The sequence below is a fragment of the Ambystoma mexicanum genome, chromosome 2p, assembly GCF_040938575.1.
Source record: "Ambystoma mexicanum isolate Mex_15411 chromosome 2p, UKY_AmexF1_1, whole genome shotgun sequence".
Lineage (NCBI taxonomy): Eukaryota > Metazoa > Chordata > Amphibia > Caudata > Ambystomatidae > Ambystoma > Ambystoma mexicanum.
Window position 1 is genome coordinate 1177736763 of NC_090923.1, and position 17581 is coordinate 1177754343.

Genomic DNA, 17581 nt, shown 5'->3' on the forward strand with positions numbered 1-17581 from the left:
CATTGATCAGCCTATCATGCTATCTGTATTCAGTTTGAGGGGGAGAAGGGTCTAGCACCTCTCATACAATACAGCGGATTGGTCCATTACAAGCCTTCTCTAAAGGACCAACCCTTGATGCTTTAATAAGGGGTTAGCCTTTAGATATCAGCTCTGAGAGTGCCTTGTCTGCAGGAAGTTAGGAGAGGTCACGAAGGGTAGACTGGGCATTTCAAGATGGCCGGACCCTTCTTCTGGGCCCAGATCCTCTCCTCGGCTACTCTATATATCCCCCTTCTCCTCTCTGTCCATGATCAAAAAGACTCCAGGAATGATACCGCTGGCGTGGCTTCCCTGTTGTAATGGTAGAGCTTCCATTTGAAGCACCAGTTCCCAGCCTACCCTTGGGGGTATGTCCTGTCCTCCTGGAAAGGTGTCAGACTTTCCAGCAGAGAACAAAGTGATCAGCCAGTGCTGGGCCCAAGGTTTGTTGGTAGTGAAATCCCCAGCCCCAGACAAAAAATGCCCAAACGCTCCGACAGCTAAATAAGTTACAGGAAACCAATTGGTAATAAAATAACATCAGATGGATTTAGGCAATTATAACTGTATCCCCTCATATGACATTATTTGAAACCAGATTATATATATATATATATATATATATATATACCCACACTTCCACCAGGCCTTGGTGATAGACAGTTAAATATAATTTATATCATGGTGCCTTCCGTTAAAGGCAGTCTATGGCTGTTGGAATGAATTTGGATTTCAGCAGGCTGCTTTCAGGAATGCACATGTTGCTGTATGTTTGTAATGGTTCCAAACCACATGGTAGCTGCAGGTGTATCAGGCAAGAGAGCACATATGTTCTATATTTCTCAGCATGGAGCTGTTGAAGGGAGAAATTCAAAATAAGGCGACTAAGTTTCTGTTTCCGACAATGTATCTTAGCACCATCTTGTCTTTTTTGGCCCCTCTTGATTAAATGGGTGCCATTTTGATTTTGTCTATTATCTGTACTAATGCTGACATCCTTTTTATATAGAGGATCAGGTTAATGTTTGTGGTTTGGGGAAGCGGGACATAAGATCTAGGTTTCGTGTGCTCACCTGTGTTTGGTTTAGTTAGTTATTTAAGGGAAGTACTTCCTGACAAGGACATGTAAACGGAAAAGTGTACCTACGATTGTTCTGTTAGTCTTTACTGATCATAAACCATTGTAAAGTATGTTCTGTCTATGTGCACTCCTATTTAATGAATTACTAACCATCCCTCTTTTATATAAGCGCTGCTGCCTTTGACCACCTTGAGTCATTTGCGTTAACCACACAGTTAAGCAAATCCTCCCGGCCGATATCCAATAAAAATTGAACAACCTTTGAAGCACGGGCCTCTGTCTCACATTATTCTGTTTTTCTTTAATATTCCAGTACAAATTTGGTGAGCCAGATAGGAGCCCAGGAGTCCTGCATCTTCCCGTGGCAACTGCAAGAAAGGCATGGTATAAAACAGTAAGACAGTCACAAGTGATCACAGTTCAAGTGTGTTTATTGAACTTCAACTGGGTTTGAAAAATGCCTATCTAATCCTAAATTCAAAGATGGGAGCAAGCTACGACTATCAAATAATAATAACCCAGTCCTAGTGGTGTCTTGTCAAAATAAAAGGGCCTATACTAATAAACCTATTGCCAATCCTTACTTCTAAATATAAATAGTGTGGGAAACAATGTTGAGAAATGATATGTCAGGATATTCAAGCTGCTGGCTTCCTTTCCCCACGTTTTCAGAACGGTACAAGGCGGCACACTCGAGCTTAGCACAGTCTCTGGCTGCTCTAGCATGAGGGTGCAGTTCAAAACTTCAACATCTTGGCCTTCTGTGCCAAAGTCTCGCTGCTATTCAAAGTCTCTTTTTCAGATGCTTCTCACAAAACCTTAGCTTCCCGGATACCCCACACCGGTGTTCTACCGTCGGAGTTCTGGTGTGCATGAAATTAAAGGTAAGCCAGGCATCAAGCTTTTGCTAAAAGTCTGAGAACTCAAGTGGTGGGTGACCGGGGGGGGGAAGGGGTGTGTGTGGAGCATGGATGGAGGTGGGAACCTGGCTTTCTATATAGTCAGAGAGACAGAGAACCTGTTTAAAAGGGAATGAAAGGGATCCGCTCTGCAAGTATTGCATGAATGATGACATTGTGAAATACGGGACCCACCCACTCCTGCGCTTAGGTGAAGATAAGGGAGCCGCCAAGCGCTTTTTGCTTAGGTCAAGTATAATGGAGCTGCAGGAACATTTTCTCCTGGAAAGTATGAGTCCAGGAATTCAAAATGGTACCATTAGAAATGATGTGTGAAATTCACGTGACAAATAAAAGTAAAATATGAAAATATTGTGCAGTATGGGTGCAAGCGACTGAAAAGTTCACTGTGTCATCGCCAAAAGGGGGGGGTCTTTCTGTCCCAAGGTACTGGAACACATGCACACAATAGTACAGGCAACCACAAAGGGGAATAAAAGGAAAAAAAACGATTGTGCATTTTAAAATTATGGAAGAAACATGGGAATGATACACAATGTCATGCCCAAAAGTTTAAATTCATAGTATCATAGAACCCACTGCCCCGCCTCCATATGACATTGGGGAAGATATATCTTTAGGCTTGATGTATCATGCTACTGAAAAAGTAGCTACAGGATATAAAATACCACTAATACGGGAAACAAAAGAGGCAAAAAAGGTTGGATCACAAACTATACAAACTGTATCTAAAAATGTAGATTCAAGTACAGACACAGATTCAGAATCAGAGGGAAAAGGGGCAAAGTCTAAAACTCTAAAACAAGGATTAAACAAGGGATAAATGGTGACAAATGGAAGCAGGATAAGATTCTTCATTAATGGAGTGGGTAGTGGAAAAAAGAAGGCTGCTTTAGAGCCTTGGGGCAGAGTAGGCAGAGAATTGTTCAGAATGCAACAGACAGCTGCTGAATCACAGGGAGGAGAATTGTGTTTGTATGCAACAAGTAGAGGAAGTCCAGTAGGATGGATGTTGAGCATGTAGGAGGATAAAAAAGGAGTGTCTGAATGGGCATGATTTTCGGAAAACATTTAAAGAGTTGGTAGAGGCCTTAGCCTTACAGAAAATTGCCCAGATGACAAATATGGAAGTTGCAGAAAATCAAGTTGAGGGTACTTATTTTTTGATAGAGAAAGAGATAAGGGAAGTAGAGAGGGGGAAATAGACAAGGAAGATGCGGCCATTGCTGAACAGACTATAAGTAAATAGAAAGGGCTGAGCGAAGAAGGGAGACGGGATGGCATCACAATTTATACAGGAGGAAGCAAGAGAACGAAGAGGAAGTGAGAAGGGACGATTTTCCTCTGCAGAGAATCTTACACCTATACAGCGGTTAGAAAAAGATTCAATGGGATTCTATGGACAAGCATTTTTCTGTATACAAGCACAATGGACAGAGGAACTAAAACATACACTTATATCAAGGCCCACAGAGGGGTCATTTAAAAAAAGATACATGGACACGGCTAGATTATGTATTCAGGAAGGTCAATGTGATATTGCATGAGATTATGAGTACATGAGAGCAGCCTTGGTAGTATGAGAAACATGACAGAGGACAGGGAGAAGTTGAGGAAAGGTTTACCGCCATTATCAGTGGGGCAGGTAAATGGATCTATCAATTCTAGAAACAAACAGCTGGTGTATCCCTAGCATTGGGTGACATTATCAGTACTAGTTGAGGAGACAATCAGCTAATGGAAGAAGTGGGATTATATATAGTTACAATTACAGATGGCACATATGATGGGACAAAATGTAACCAGTTACGCTCTTGGATCAGGGCAGCACTCAGAGCTATGTAACCGGAAAAGCCAGATTTCGGGGCATTGCTCAATAGCAGTGTGAAGCCAGGTGAAGATCCAGTTGATTTTATAACTCATGTGCAAGAGAGAGGAGAGTAGAAGTTGGACAAGCGTGGGATCAGACAGGAGGACCACCAGCCCTGTTTTTCCACACTATAAAAAAGGGACTACCGCAACCAGTCCAGTCAGACTTGGCGAGAGTGATTCAATTGGAAATGAAATCTTGGGCTGAGATCCAAGCACATATAGTGCATTTCTTTAGACTAATGCACACAAAGGAACAGAATATGCAGGATCAGAAGTTGAGCGGGATAAACAAAACGAATTCAGACATTTTTTTGAAAAGGCAACTTTATTAGGTGCGTTAATTACCAGTGCGGTACAAGGGAATAGAAGTATGATGCCCCAGTCTCAGTTTGGGCCAACACCCCAATTTCAGGCTGAGTCTGGAAGACAGGGAGGTTGGAACCAGGTAGCGATACAAAAACACACAGGAGTTACTTTCCTGATCCAGGCATACAATCACAGCAACCACAGGTGGGTCAATGGGGGAGGGGTATGTCTAGGCCCCCTTCAGAATGTTGGTATTGCTACAAGCTGGGTCATTTTGCTAGGGAGTGTCATTCCTGACTGACGCGTATGAGACAATGGGGATCAGGTTCCCTATGGAGCCCCACAGAATGAGAGATTCCAGGATCACCCGCCTCAGCGAGATCAACGAAGGCCTTCCATGGGAAGGGGGCAATCTCTTTGCATAGATGCCATAGGACAGCCCACGGGGAGACCTTCAGTGTCCAGTAGTGGCAGTTACCCTGGATCGGAAGAAAGAGCCCATAGGTCATCTTTTGGAAAATTGACAAATGTTTTCATTTCTAGCAGACACGGGGCCACTCGCTCCTGTGTGAGGGATGGTGGGTTTCCACTGTCTTCCAATGTAATGGATACACAACGTTTCTCCGGGGTTATACATTCAATTCCTATCACACAACCAGTAGGAGTTACTGTGGGTGATAAGTCTGTCACAGCTACTTTATTGTATGCTCGTCAGTCACCAGTGAATCTATTGGGAAGAGATTTCCAGGGGAAATTGAACATGACAATTACTTGCACAGAAGAAGGGTGATTTGTGAAACCCCAGGGATATATTGTTTGCAGGTAAGGATGCAATTTGTAGAGACTCAGGTAGTTGGTCTTCCTCAATCAGTTAGAAATCTTTTGCATATGCTGTTTTAGAAAGCAGGATGTATTGTAGAGACGATGACTTGGGTACCTGCACAAGTTATTTTTGTTCCTCTGATTTCTATCGAAGAACATGAGAACGGTACAAGTAGAATGGTGATTCGTAGTTGTGTGTTCCTTCATTTTGGGTGTCGGTGCAAGGTACAGATGAAAATAATATGTTGTGGGTTGCAGTTCTTCAAATGCAGCCTCATGTCAGATGGAGAAACTTTTAGTATCACAGATATTACAACCTGATGTGTCTTTAACTCCTCATTTCGAACAATATGTGACAGTAGAAGATGAGCAATGGAGTGTAGCGCTGCAAGTGCCTTGTCTAGTTACACTTTAGATGATTGTTAGATAAAGCACAGGAAGTCAGATGAATTGTTATAAGAAACAGACATTCATTTGCATATTTTTGCAAAATCTGTGGACTACACATCCAGATGAAGTGGGTCTGTTGAAGGGAAAATGACCAGTGACGATTACTTTGAAAGAAGGGGCTCAGTTGCCCAGTGTTAGACAATATCCAATGTCCAGGGAAGTGGAAGAGGGAACGGCAGATACCATAATTAATTTACAAAAGCCGGTAGTGATCTATCAGACTTCCTCTCCGTGCAATACTCTGATATTCCCAGTAAAAAAGGCACAGGGGTCTTCTGGGAGGATGTTACAAGATCTCAGGCCTATTAATTTGATTGTGGAAGGACAATTTCCTGTGGTTCCATAAGATACAAAGTACTTTTCGGCTATTGATCTCAGTGCAGCATTTTACAGCATTCTGTTGCACGTGGATTTGCATTTACACTTAAAAGAGAGCAATTCACTACTCGTTTGCCCCAGGGGTACTGTGAGTCACCAAGTATGTTTAAATGGGCAATTCATATGGATTTAGCAAGTATCCCCCATATTGAGTGTTCTGTTGCAATATGTGGATGATTTATTATTGTGCAGCGTTTATGAAGAGACTTACATTAATGACACAGTCACTGTTTTATGTGCCCTGACACAAAAGGGTCATAAAGTCATATTTCTGCAAAAGGGAGAGCTTTAACATCAGGCAGAATAGAGACTGTTCAGAAAACTCCTAAAACATATTATGATAAAGGAGATGCAGTAATTCATGGGGCTTTGCAATTATTGGAGGCTCTGGGTTTTTGACTATGCTACATTCATCAAGCCTTAGTTAAGTATTTTGAAGGAAGCTCAGATGGGTCAGCCTTCGGTCTAGTCAGAGAAAGGAATTAAGGCATTTTGTGTGCTGACACAGGCTATTGTGTCAGCCCCAGTATTAGGTTATCCTGATTATACAACATTTTATACTTGTTTTCCCATTCGACTGGACAGGCGATGACAGCAGTATTGACTCAGAAACCTACTGTAGGCCATAAGCCTGGCATTTTACAGCAGTACATTGGATCAGATTTTGCAGGGGTCATTCTAATGTGAACAATCTCTAGCGGCAGCAGCATTTGTGTTAGAGAAATCAGCTTTGGTGGTGATAGGTCAGCCATTTACGCTTTTTGTGGAACATGTGTTTCATGCAAACTTTGAAAAAGCTAAGTCTAAGCTTACTGTACAAAGGGCTTCCGGATATGAAGTGATTTTGTCTGCACCAAATGTGATTATATTAGGATGTCACACAGTAAAATCCAGCTCTCTTTTTGGCCCAGCCAGTGGAAAGTGGAGAACAGGTGCACGATTGTGGTTCATACATGCCTCTGCTTACATAGCAGTCACATGTGTGTGACGATTCCTTGCCTGAAGGTAGAGTGTTGTTTATTGATAGGTCTTCTTATATCAATCAAAAGACAGGGATCAGGTACACTGGAGCTGCGGTAACTGAAGAAAAAGATTCACAATATTTTGTAGTGCTGCAGTTTGTGCTTCAATCACATGTGTTTGCCCAAGCAGCAGAATAACAAACCTACTGACCATAGTGACTACCTTACTCCTAGTCCATAGTCCCCTTTCCTCCATACTTTTGGGACATTCCGTCCTGTGGGACGGGACCAGAGCACTTTTGTAAAAAAGCATCAAATTGACAAATGTATCCTTCTTCTCTTTTAACGCGGTCTACCGCACGCGGCCTTAACCTCACCCTCCTTGGTTCCGCCCCGTGCATCGCCCTTCAGTCCTTTTCTATCACCAGGTCTGAGACCATTTAAGCAATAATAGAGGATTCTTATTAGAGGGGATGGTGGGCGGGCGTATGGAGGAAAGGGGACTATGGACTAGGAGTAAGGTAGTCACTACGGTGACTAACTTTGCTATACTCCTACGTCCCGTCCCCTTTCCTCCATACTTTTGGGAGATTACCAAGCACTCCTTACAGAATAATGGGTGGATGGAACTCCTTTACTGAAAGAGGTTTTGAGAACAGCTTGCCCAAACTGAGCATCAGCCCTGGAGCTCAGGTCTAAGCAGTAATGTTTCACAAAAGCTGGTGGGACAGCCCACGTAGCTGCTTTGGCAATGGTTCGATGCGTTTACAGAGCGACCAATAGGTAGGAGGCAATGAGGTGAAAGCATCCTGGAAGACCACCACACTGAGTCAATCGCCCTTCCAAAGGGAGGACTTTATTTGGCAACGGCGTGATCAACGTGAATTTCTCTCGGAAAGATCGAAGATAGTGTGCAGGGCAGCCTGGTTGAGCATTGTGAAAGGACAGCAGTACTAGCCCCTCCCTTGCTCCATGAGGGGAACAGTCTGTCGGAAGAGAGGTTTGAAGGGTGGGGTTGGAGGAAAGGGCAAGCGAAAAACCCGCCTACATGATGGAAAACCCCACCAGTCTCGGTGATGGTTTGCCACACCTCCAGATGAGACGAGATTCGTCCTCCCACCGAAGTGTAGTGTGACCGACAAAATATATCAATTGGTGATTTGTCGGCAGGGAGATTACCTGTCCCTGTAGAGGAGGCCGATGACCGAGAGGAAAACCAACCACCTTGCCGCTGCCACTTAATGCGGGACTACCAACAGGAGTTTCAGATCGGCGCACACAACGACCCTGAAACCCCCTGATCCCAGAGAAGGACCGAGTCTGGGACCCTGACCTCTGTGTACAAGGGGCCTTAGCTGAAGCTATCGCCCGGGATGACAAAACGGGTCTTTGTTGGCCACATAGCGTGGAAAAACTGTTCAGTCCCAAAAGGAACGCTCCCAGCCTTAATTGTCATGAAAGTTGGTGTAAGGGAGGTATCCAAAAAGGCTGCCCAGGACAAAGGAGGTTGGGCCGCCATTTAGTCAACACCTGAAGAGAACTGCGTCATAGGAGAAGATGAGGCAACTGTCCCCTCAGGGGAGTCAGGGGACTTAAGAAACACTTAGCCTTGAAACAAGGATCCTCGGCCGAGCCGGTGCTAGCAGATCTAGGATGTTCAGTGGACATCCTAGGAACTGACCCAGAATTAGCCTCCAATGGAGGAACCTCGGCAGAGCCGGTACTGGAAGGCCTGTTGCTGATCACTTTCTTTGCCCCCTTTATCAGGTCCACTTTAAACAGCCCTCTTTATACTGCACCAAATCATGCAAATTGCTTAAAGGGTCCCTTGCTTTTCAATCCCCACCCAGGTTCATCCAGTGCTGTATGTTATTCTTTATTGTATTATAACATACTACTACCAATTTATGTATCAAAATATCAATTTATTTCTATTTCATAAAAATACATCAATAAAATACATTCATTATGTTTCATTTGTTTAACACTTTTCTAAGAAACGTTCTTTCTCTTGACAAGCTCGTATCAGTCACAATCTGTTTTCAAGTACATTAAACCTTTAGACATTAATTAATCAATAGCACCAGTTTTCACTAGGAATCTATTGTCAAACCCAGTCTACTATTGACGGAAGAATACAATAATTCTCATTCCTCCTTATCTTTCATACCACTGTCACTCATTCTACCAAACATTCAATCCTCATAAACTCCCTCGGCGTGACAAGCACCAGAAACGGATACCTCAGGGCGCACCCCGGTCTCAGTGTGGAAAGCTCCAGGAATTGAGACCTCAGGGCGAACCCCGGTATCCAGAGCCAAAGATGAATTTAGCACCCAAATGGTGAACCTCGGAACCACGTCCGGTTTTGGCAGGTCCTCTGATGGACCCTCAGAGAACACTCTGATGCGCCTATTAGACCCTTGAGGCACCTCAGGGGAATCCCTGCTAACAGAGCTACACAAGCCCCTCCCGGTCATGGAATACACTCACCGAGCGGAGCTGCTCATCTCCGTCCTCATCCTCTTAAGGCTCATCCAAACAAGGCGGAAACAGAAGACTGGTCCTCCACGACCTTCCGCATCAGGTTTTAAAAGAAAAACCGAATCGGAGCCGCCGGGGACGGGGTGGAACAGGACTGTAAAGACGCTTGAAATATGTCCTCATAGTGTCAGAGTGCACGAGCATCTGAAACTTCCCAAAAAACTCATCCTCAGCCGAGGGTTTAGGAGGATGGTTGCCAGGAGGGACCACCCCAGGCCGGGTCCACATAGATCAGAGGAGCAAAAGCAGGAAGGTGTGAGACAGTATGAGGCAGCAGAGCCCACACACACCAGTCAAAGAAAGGCGGAATGGGTTACTATTGCCAAAAGTTATGCTCCCAGCACCAGACATTGCGGAATGGGTTACTATTGCCAAAAGTTATGCTCCCAGCACCAGACATTGCGAACGTAGGTGTAAGGGAGGTTTCCAAAATGGCCATCATAGGCCACGCAGGTTGGGCCTTCCATTTTGTCGCCACCTGAAGAGAACTGCGTCTCATGCATAGCTGAGGCAATTGCCTTCTCAGGAGAGTCATGGGCTTTAGTAACACTTTAGCCTAACAAGGAACCTCGGCAGAGCCGGTACTGGGTGGTCTTGAGTGTTTAGTCGACATCATCGAACCAGTCTTAAAATTAGCCTCCAACGGAGGAACCTCGGACAAGCCGGTACCAGAGGGATTGCAGTACATGACCCCCCTCTTTGCCCCCTCGACAGAACTGGTACCACCATGACCCTGAGCATGGGACGGTTGAGGAAAATACCCCACCAACAAGACCCTCAGAGAAGGCCTCTCAGATCTGTCAATATAGACTTTAGCCTCCACAAGCGGAACCTCAGGTTTCAACCTGGTACGTAAAGCTCCCTTAAAAGGGGCCTTGAGTCGGGACTCAGTACAGACTTTAGTCTCCACAAGAGGAACCTCAGGTTTAAACCTGGTTACAGCGGGGGAAAGCTCCAGAAACGCAAACTCCAGGGTGAACCCTGGTATCCCAGCATGCAGCCGAACTGGCAGGTCCATCAGAACCCTCTGAGGAATCTCCGGTACGCCTGTTAGGCCCTTGGGGAACCTCTGGGGAAATCCTGGAGACAAAGCTACAGAAAGGCTCTTAAAGTACACCCTCATGGTGTCAGAGTGCATAAGTCTCTGAAACATCCCGAAAAAAGGCATCCTCTGGCAAAGAGGCTTCCAGGAAGCGATACTGTATGCGGCTGTGGCATACGAGCACGCCAGTCATAGGAAGGGTGGAATGGATTTACACTGTCACCTGGAAAAGGTTGTCCACCGAAAAGAAGATTGCCAGCACCCGCCATCGATAGCGTGGGTGTGAGGGAAGAATCCAAAATGGCCACCGTAGACCATGGGGAAGGCCCGCCGTTTTGTGAACATCTGAAGAGAACTGCGTCACATGTGTAGATGAGGCAGTTGACTCCACAGACTGGTCAGGGGACTTGACTGAAATTTTAGCCTTGACACAAGGATCCTCGGCAGAGCCGGTACTATGGGGCCTTGGATGTTTACTGGACATCCTGTCAATTGAATTAGCTTCCAAAGGAGGAACCTCGGCAATGCCGGTAACAGAGGAGTTACGGTCGACGACCTCTCCCTGTGCCCCCTCAACAGAACTGGTGACTCCGCAAGCGCGGGAAAGTTGAGTAACCCACCTCACAGACAAGGTCTTAACAGGCCTCTCAGTTCTGTTGGTACACACTTTAGCCTCGTTAAGAGGAACCTCAGAACAGAGTCCGGTCTTAATAGATCCCCCGAGAGGGGTCTCAAACCTTGGATCGGTACAGAAAGCCTCAACAGAGGCCTCAGGGCGCACCACGGTGTCTGTGCAGGAAGCTCCTGACAAGGAGACCTCAGAGCGAACTGTGGTACCCAACGTCTCACCACGACTCTGCTGGCTGTTAGCACCTGATCCGTCAACCTCAGATCGTGATCTGGTATATGCAGGCCCCTCGCAGAAACCCTCAAAGAAAACCCTGGTACGCCTATTAGGCCTGTGAGGCACCTCAGCGAAAACCGTGGTAGCAGAGATTTTGAACCCCCTCCCGGGCATGGAGGACCGCGGGACGGAGTCCCCTGACCGGGGTGCCCTGAAAAGTAAGGAACTTACCGGGCGTCTCTTCTTTCCGTCGATGAAGAGTTGGAAATGCGATGGAGGAACCTTCTGGAAGATCTCCTCCCACTGACGAAGATGACGCTGAAGTGCCCGGACTGAAAGGGAGTCACAGAAGAAACACGAGTCCCAACGGTGATCCGGTCCCAGACACTCCAAGCAGAGAGAATGCGGATCCGCCCTAGCAAAGCGATGTTCGCAAGAGGAAAAGTAGCAAATCCCAAACGATCCAGCATGGATGGAGGACTACGCAACCGCAGAACCTGAGCATGAGAGAAGGACAACCAGGAGAAAAAAATGTCTTCCCGGTGATGCAAGTGAGTCCAGCCCCGACCGCACAGAGAAAAGGACTGAAGGGCAATGTGCGGGCAGAGCTAAGGAGGGCGGGGTTACGGCCGTGTGTGGTACCCTGCGTAAAAAGAGAAGAAGGACACATTTTTCAATCTGATGCTCTTTTACAAAAGTGCTCCGGTCCCGTCCCACAGGACAGAATGTCCCAAAAGTATGGAGGAAAGGGGACGGGATGTAGGAGTATTATCAGAAACAATTCTTGTGCTTGCTCATGCATGTGGACAGCAGGTTATGATTGATTTATTCTGATTCACCTTGTGTTTTGTCAAAAGTACATTTAGGAATTCAGAGATGGGAAAGGAGGGGCTTTGTCATGGTGGACAGTTTTCCGATAATACTTGCAAAGCTTCTTCACTTACTTATTGAGTCACTTGAGGTACCTGCTGAAGTTGTGGTGGTCAATTGTATAGCCCCTACCAGCCCTACAGTTAAAGGGCATATCAACCATTGTTACTCCCTAAAAATTGGCAAATACTCTCAAAAAAGAATAATGGGGAGTAAAAATGCTCCCAACAAAAAATATGAAACCGACCAGAAGCTTGCCCCCTGCTTTTATACACATGGCTTCATTGATCTGCTTGGACTAGTACTGCCACAGGAAGAAACTATTGTTCATGCCTGAATTGAAGAGGTAAACCTTTTATCTTTTAATGTACATGAGGAACTATGTGCAAGGTAATATTTATTATAACACATTTCTCATGTATAGTTCAAACATATTTTTACCCGCTTATAAAATACTCCCATTGGGAAAGGGACTTACTTTTTACTCCCTAAAATATCATTTTACTCCCAACTATAATAGGGAGTAAAATACTCTCACTTCAAAATCTTACCTGGAGCACTGGCGCAAACTAAAGAAAGCAACCTTATTTCTGTAGGAAATGTGCTAGCAGATCAGCCAAAAAAGCAGCTACTATGAATTCAGAAATCTCATCACCATTTGAAAGAGCGTTACATGTAAGTACTAATTTTGATTCTGAAATCCTGTACAATCAGTTGTCTCTAGCTGCAATAATGAAGATACAGGATCAGGCTCCACAGCAGAAGGAGGATCAGAGTCAAACTAACCCGAGTCTCCTCAAACCACACAAGTTTACAAATTTGATTCATTTTGCAACAGTTAAAACACTCTCACATATTGTATAAAAAATCTTCTCCCCACATATGATTGATCAAACCTATACAGAAGAAATCCAATCTTCTTTAATTCCCATGCTCCCATTGGTCACATTTATTTAACTACCATCATCAGCTCATATTCGTAGCACACCCCGTTTTGGGATCTTTCTGTGTTAGGTCATGACGTCATCACATAGTTACACATTCACACACAAACATAATATATTACAAGTTTCAACTGGCCGGGACCTCTAACCTGTTCATGATGCACATGGTCCTGCAAGGACTTTTGAACGATATGAAGTGGGGAGAAATAAACAGGTTCCCTTTGAATTAGCGATAACTATCTCATCCTCCTAGACTTACTGGCATCCTTGTTCCACACTAATCTAAATGACTACCAATTCATGACAGATGGCCTCTGGGCACATCTTGAGAAACTAATCGAAACCCATAAACCATTTGTGAATCCTGCCCTTAAGCAGCCGTTGCACCATGTTTATTACTCAGTCACAAACAGATACGGGACTTCCCTGGACAATGAAGAACAGGCTCCCATGTACTTAAAATGATTGCATCTCCTTTCCACAATAGTACCAAGTCATGGAAACCTGAGTGTGCCCGTAGCAGACTATCTGAAATATTCGCAGCCTTCAACCTTGATAAACCAGTTTTCTCAGTCACACAGAGTTCATCTTGCTAACTCAAGTTGCAGGGCCTGCACAAACTATGAGAGTGGCATACAGATTTGTGTATTCACTATCTACCCTAATGGTCCCAAACATATGTGCTTAAAGACCCCCATGTATGTATGCCTGTGCATGCATGTTCAAGACTACTGCGTCCACTCACAGTGTTTTTTCATGGCAAATCTTCTTTCTCGCATGTGCATCTGAAGCTCCTCGCTGTTCATCTTCTTGGTTTTACTTGGCACCCGACACCTACATTGTTTATATCTGCATCAGCAGTTTTGCCAGTATCTTGCTACGTGCGTGCAAATGTAAAATGTATCAACTTAAACATAAAGGGCCTCATTACGAGGTTGGAGGTAACCATGGCGCTATTAGCCCCATGGCTGCCTCCAAAACCTTACAGACTCCGCCCTGGTGAATGGAGCTATTACCGCCCCATTCCAAGGTTGGTGGGGCTGGTAATTCCCAATTCACCAGGGCCCATACCCATTCCCATTTGAGCCCCCATAGGGCTCAATGGGAATGGGGAAGGCGATAATAACGGTACCGCAAGTTGCGGTACCGTTATTAGCTCTAAAGTCCCTTTGCGGGTCCTGTCCTTAATGCCTGGTAAAACCAGGCGTTAAGGGAGGACCCGCAAAGGGGACTCGTAGTAGGGCGGTAAGGGATTACCGGCACCGGTGCCGGTAATCCCTTAACGCTCACCTCGTAATGAGGCCCAAAGTAACACTAAAAGTAACACTTGTCCCCTTTCCATTAACTACACTAGATACATGCTAAATTGCAACATCACCATTCCCCCAGTCACCAATATGGTGCGCGCAACATGAACGCCTCTTTCTCATTGGGACCTCTATCGACCACCCTAACCCTGGTATGTCCCTAATTTGGCAGAAATGGTTTTCATGTATCTTAGAGAATGTTCAATATGTCAACACTATTCCACTGGGCACACCTGTAAGACAGTTAGGGCCACCATCTCAAAGCCAATTGGTCCCTTTCAACATCTGCATATTGATTTCATTGACATGGTGGAGCGATGTCAAAAGTACAGGTATCTTCGTGTGAGAGTGTGCCCCTTTTCCAGGTGGGTAGAAGCCTGCCCTTGCATTCACCCATATGCTACAAGTACGGCCAAGTTTCTGGTGAGAGAAGTATTTACAAGTTTTGGTATCTGTCTGCAATTAAAGTCAGATAATGGGTTGCATTTTGGAAATGAGTTGTTCAACAATGTCTGTGAAATGCTAGCAATCAAGCACTGATTAGTATCCGTTTATCATCTGCAAGCAAATGGAATGGTGGAAAGACTAAGTGGGCTATTAAAGAGCAAATTGAGTAAGTTGTGTGCCACTCTAAAGAAAGACTGGCTTTTTGGTTTGATCATGGGGCTATTTTCACTAAGAAATGCAGAATGATCTGACCACCATCTCACCCCCCACAAACTGGTGACTGGTAGACCTTTGGTCACTCCTTTGGCTACAAGGCTTTATAATTATGATGCAATTTTAGCAAACACACTGCGCATAGCCACTAAATATCCTAGTTGGTAAAGTGATTTTTAATTGACACTGAGGTAGCCTTGACACGTGTTTCGGGCACTTGCCCTTCCTCTGAGGCTGTAGTCAGATGTAGTTCAAATATGAACCTAATTAAAGCTAAGCGATTAAAGATGAATTTCTCATGGGCTCCACTGTCATTTGCAGTTGCAACAAAGAAGTAAGGAAGCGTTTCCGCGTGTCAGCGTTTCCGCTGAGAAATGGATCTGGAGCCATTTCTCAGCGGAAACGCTGACACGCGGAAACGCTTCCTTACTACAGCCTCAGAGGAAGGGCAAGTGCCCGAAACACGTGTCAAGGCTACCTCAGTGTCAATTAAAAATCACTTTACCAACTAGGTTATTTAGTGTCTATGCGCAGTGTGTTTGCTAAAATTGCATCTAATTCTACCTACCTGGCGGTAGACTTGGCAAATCCCGCCCCCTGCATTCACCTGCAGCTTTTTTTTCACTACTCCCAAGCTTCTTAGGTCCTTGCGCTGAACCTCGCCAGTCCCCCCTTGCCAATTCACTTTTTCTTTATAATTATGATGCTGATTCAGGAGCCAAAGTCTAGGGAGAAGAGATGAGTGGGTATTTGAGGGCATTAACACATGCAGGTATGTTTGTCTCTACACAGGTACTTCCCTATGTGTACCAGGAAAGTCGCAACCAACAAAAGATTCTGCAAGTGAGCCCTGGAGATTTCAGCTACATCAAGAATTATATAAGGATATGGAGAGAGCCTCACAAAAGGGGACTCTTCGAGGTCCTCTACAGCACCCCACACCAGTATAAATCAAAGAAAGAAAGCTGTGGTACTATATTGGCGATTGCAGAATTGCAAGATCAAAAGAGAGACTGACTACTTCAGCTCCAAAGAAAGAGACTTTGTTTCCTGGTGACAAGTGTTTTATTATGTTTGACCTTATGTTTTCTACTCTTTTTGATTCTGTTTTGGATGTGGTGTTTATGCAATGAAGTCACTTTTGCTGGAAGTCAAATTTTTCTATTTGTAAGATCAGCAGTATTCCAGCATAGTTATGAAAAATACAAATGAGTCATGTTTTATTTGTGCTGCAGTACCCCATGCGACAGGTCCCAATCCCTTATTGATTCATAAAGAACTATCACTCAATGAATCTAGATGTCTTTTACACTTAGCACAATGATGTTATTTAGATGGACTTGTGCAGCTTTCAGATTTCAGGGTTTTCAGTTTCTTAGTAAATGTTACTCGATGGAATTTTGGGTGTAGTAAATTCTACTGTACTTATTCATGGGATTAGGGGCCAAAATTTGAGATGTAATAATGCTTCACTTCCTGACTGTCAATTTCAGCCTTTCTTGTTCCCTGATGCGAGCTTGTGGTCGGGTTCAGCAGCCTGGGTAAAGGTAACGTTCCCATTTTATTGCAGATGAATGAGAATGTGGGTAAATGATGTCGATATTTCTATTACTGTCTTTGAAACCTGTGTTACTGTTTGGACTTAATACACTTTTTCATTTACTTGGATGGCTCCCAATACACCTTTCATACTTTCTTTGAAGCTTCATACACCCCAGCTGTGTTACAGGGGTACTGGAACAGTGGCAATAGGTATAGGTATTGGGATTTGCAACTATCCTGGACTTTGCAGACTTGCAGCTAGGCACCACAGTCATCATGGTCATTTTCTGGCTTTGTGGGGGTTTGGCATATGACCAGTTACCATCCTCCTGGTCAGGCTTGTGTTCTTTGATTGCTTTAGATGCTCCTGTTTTCATTGGGCCAGCTCCAAGTTCTTCATACTGTCTTTGAAAGAAGTGGTGCCTGTTACGCTGCTGCATCGGCATACAAGAAGTAATTACTTTTCTTCTGAGCCGGAGGTTCCTGATGCTCATTGAATTTTTAGCAAGACTGAATTCTTCTTCGCAGCCATTTTAGCTCCAAGTGTTCAGATTGTAGCAAATGCTAAATGGCTTCAAAAGACATGTTATGCAATGATGCAGTTCATTAAGGCTACTGAAAATGGTCTAAATGCAATTAGAGAGGAGCTCAGGGGCATTAGTTTTACCGTTCTTCAGAACCGGTATGTGTTGGATTTGCTTGCCTCATTATCAGGCGGTGTTTGTCAAATCATCTGCAGCACCGGTTGTACTTTCACCCCTCAAAATGATGCTGAGAATTGCTCACTTACTCAAACTATTACAGTTCTTCATAATCTACAGAAAAATCCATCTTTAGTAGAAGGTATCACCAGAGACTGGTTTGCTAGATGAACTCTGAACTTGCCTGAATGGGCTTTTTCACTACTGAAGATACTTTTGCCATTTATCATTAGGTTTTTTCTTTTATATATTTTTTTACATATATTAATGATGTGTATTAGGAAATGCTCCTCTGCAGTTTCAATGGGCCTTATT

General features: G+C 44.5%; 1 long non-coding RNA gene across 2 annotated transcripts in view; it reads right to left on the reverse strand.

Moving 5' to 3' along the window:
• The window catches only part of LOC138567293 (uncharacterized), a 98481-nt gene that overhangs the window by 19000 nt on the left and 61900 nt on the right, over window positions 1-17581 (reverse strand). The window lies entirely within an intron of this gene.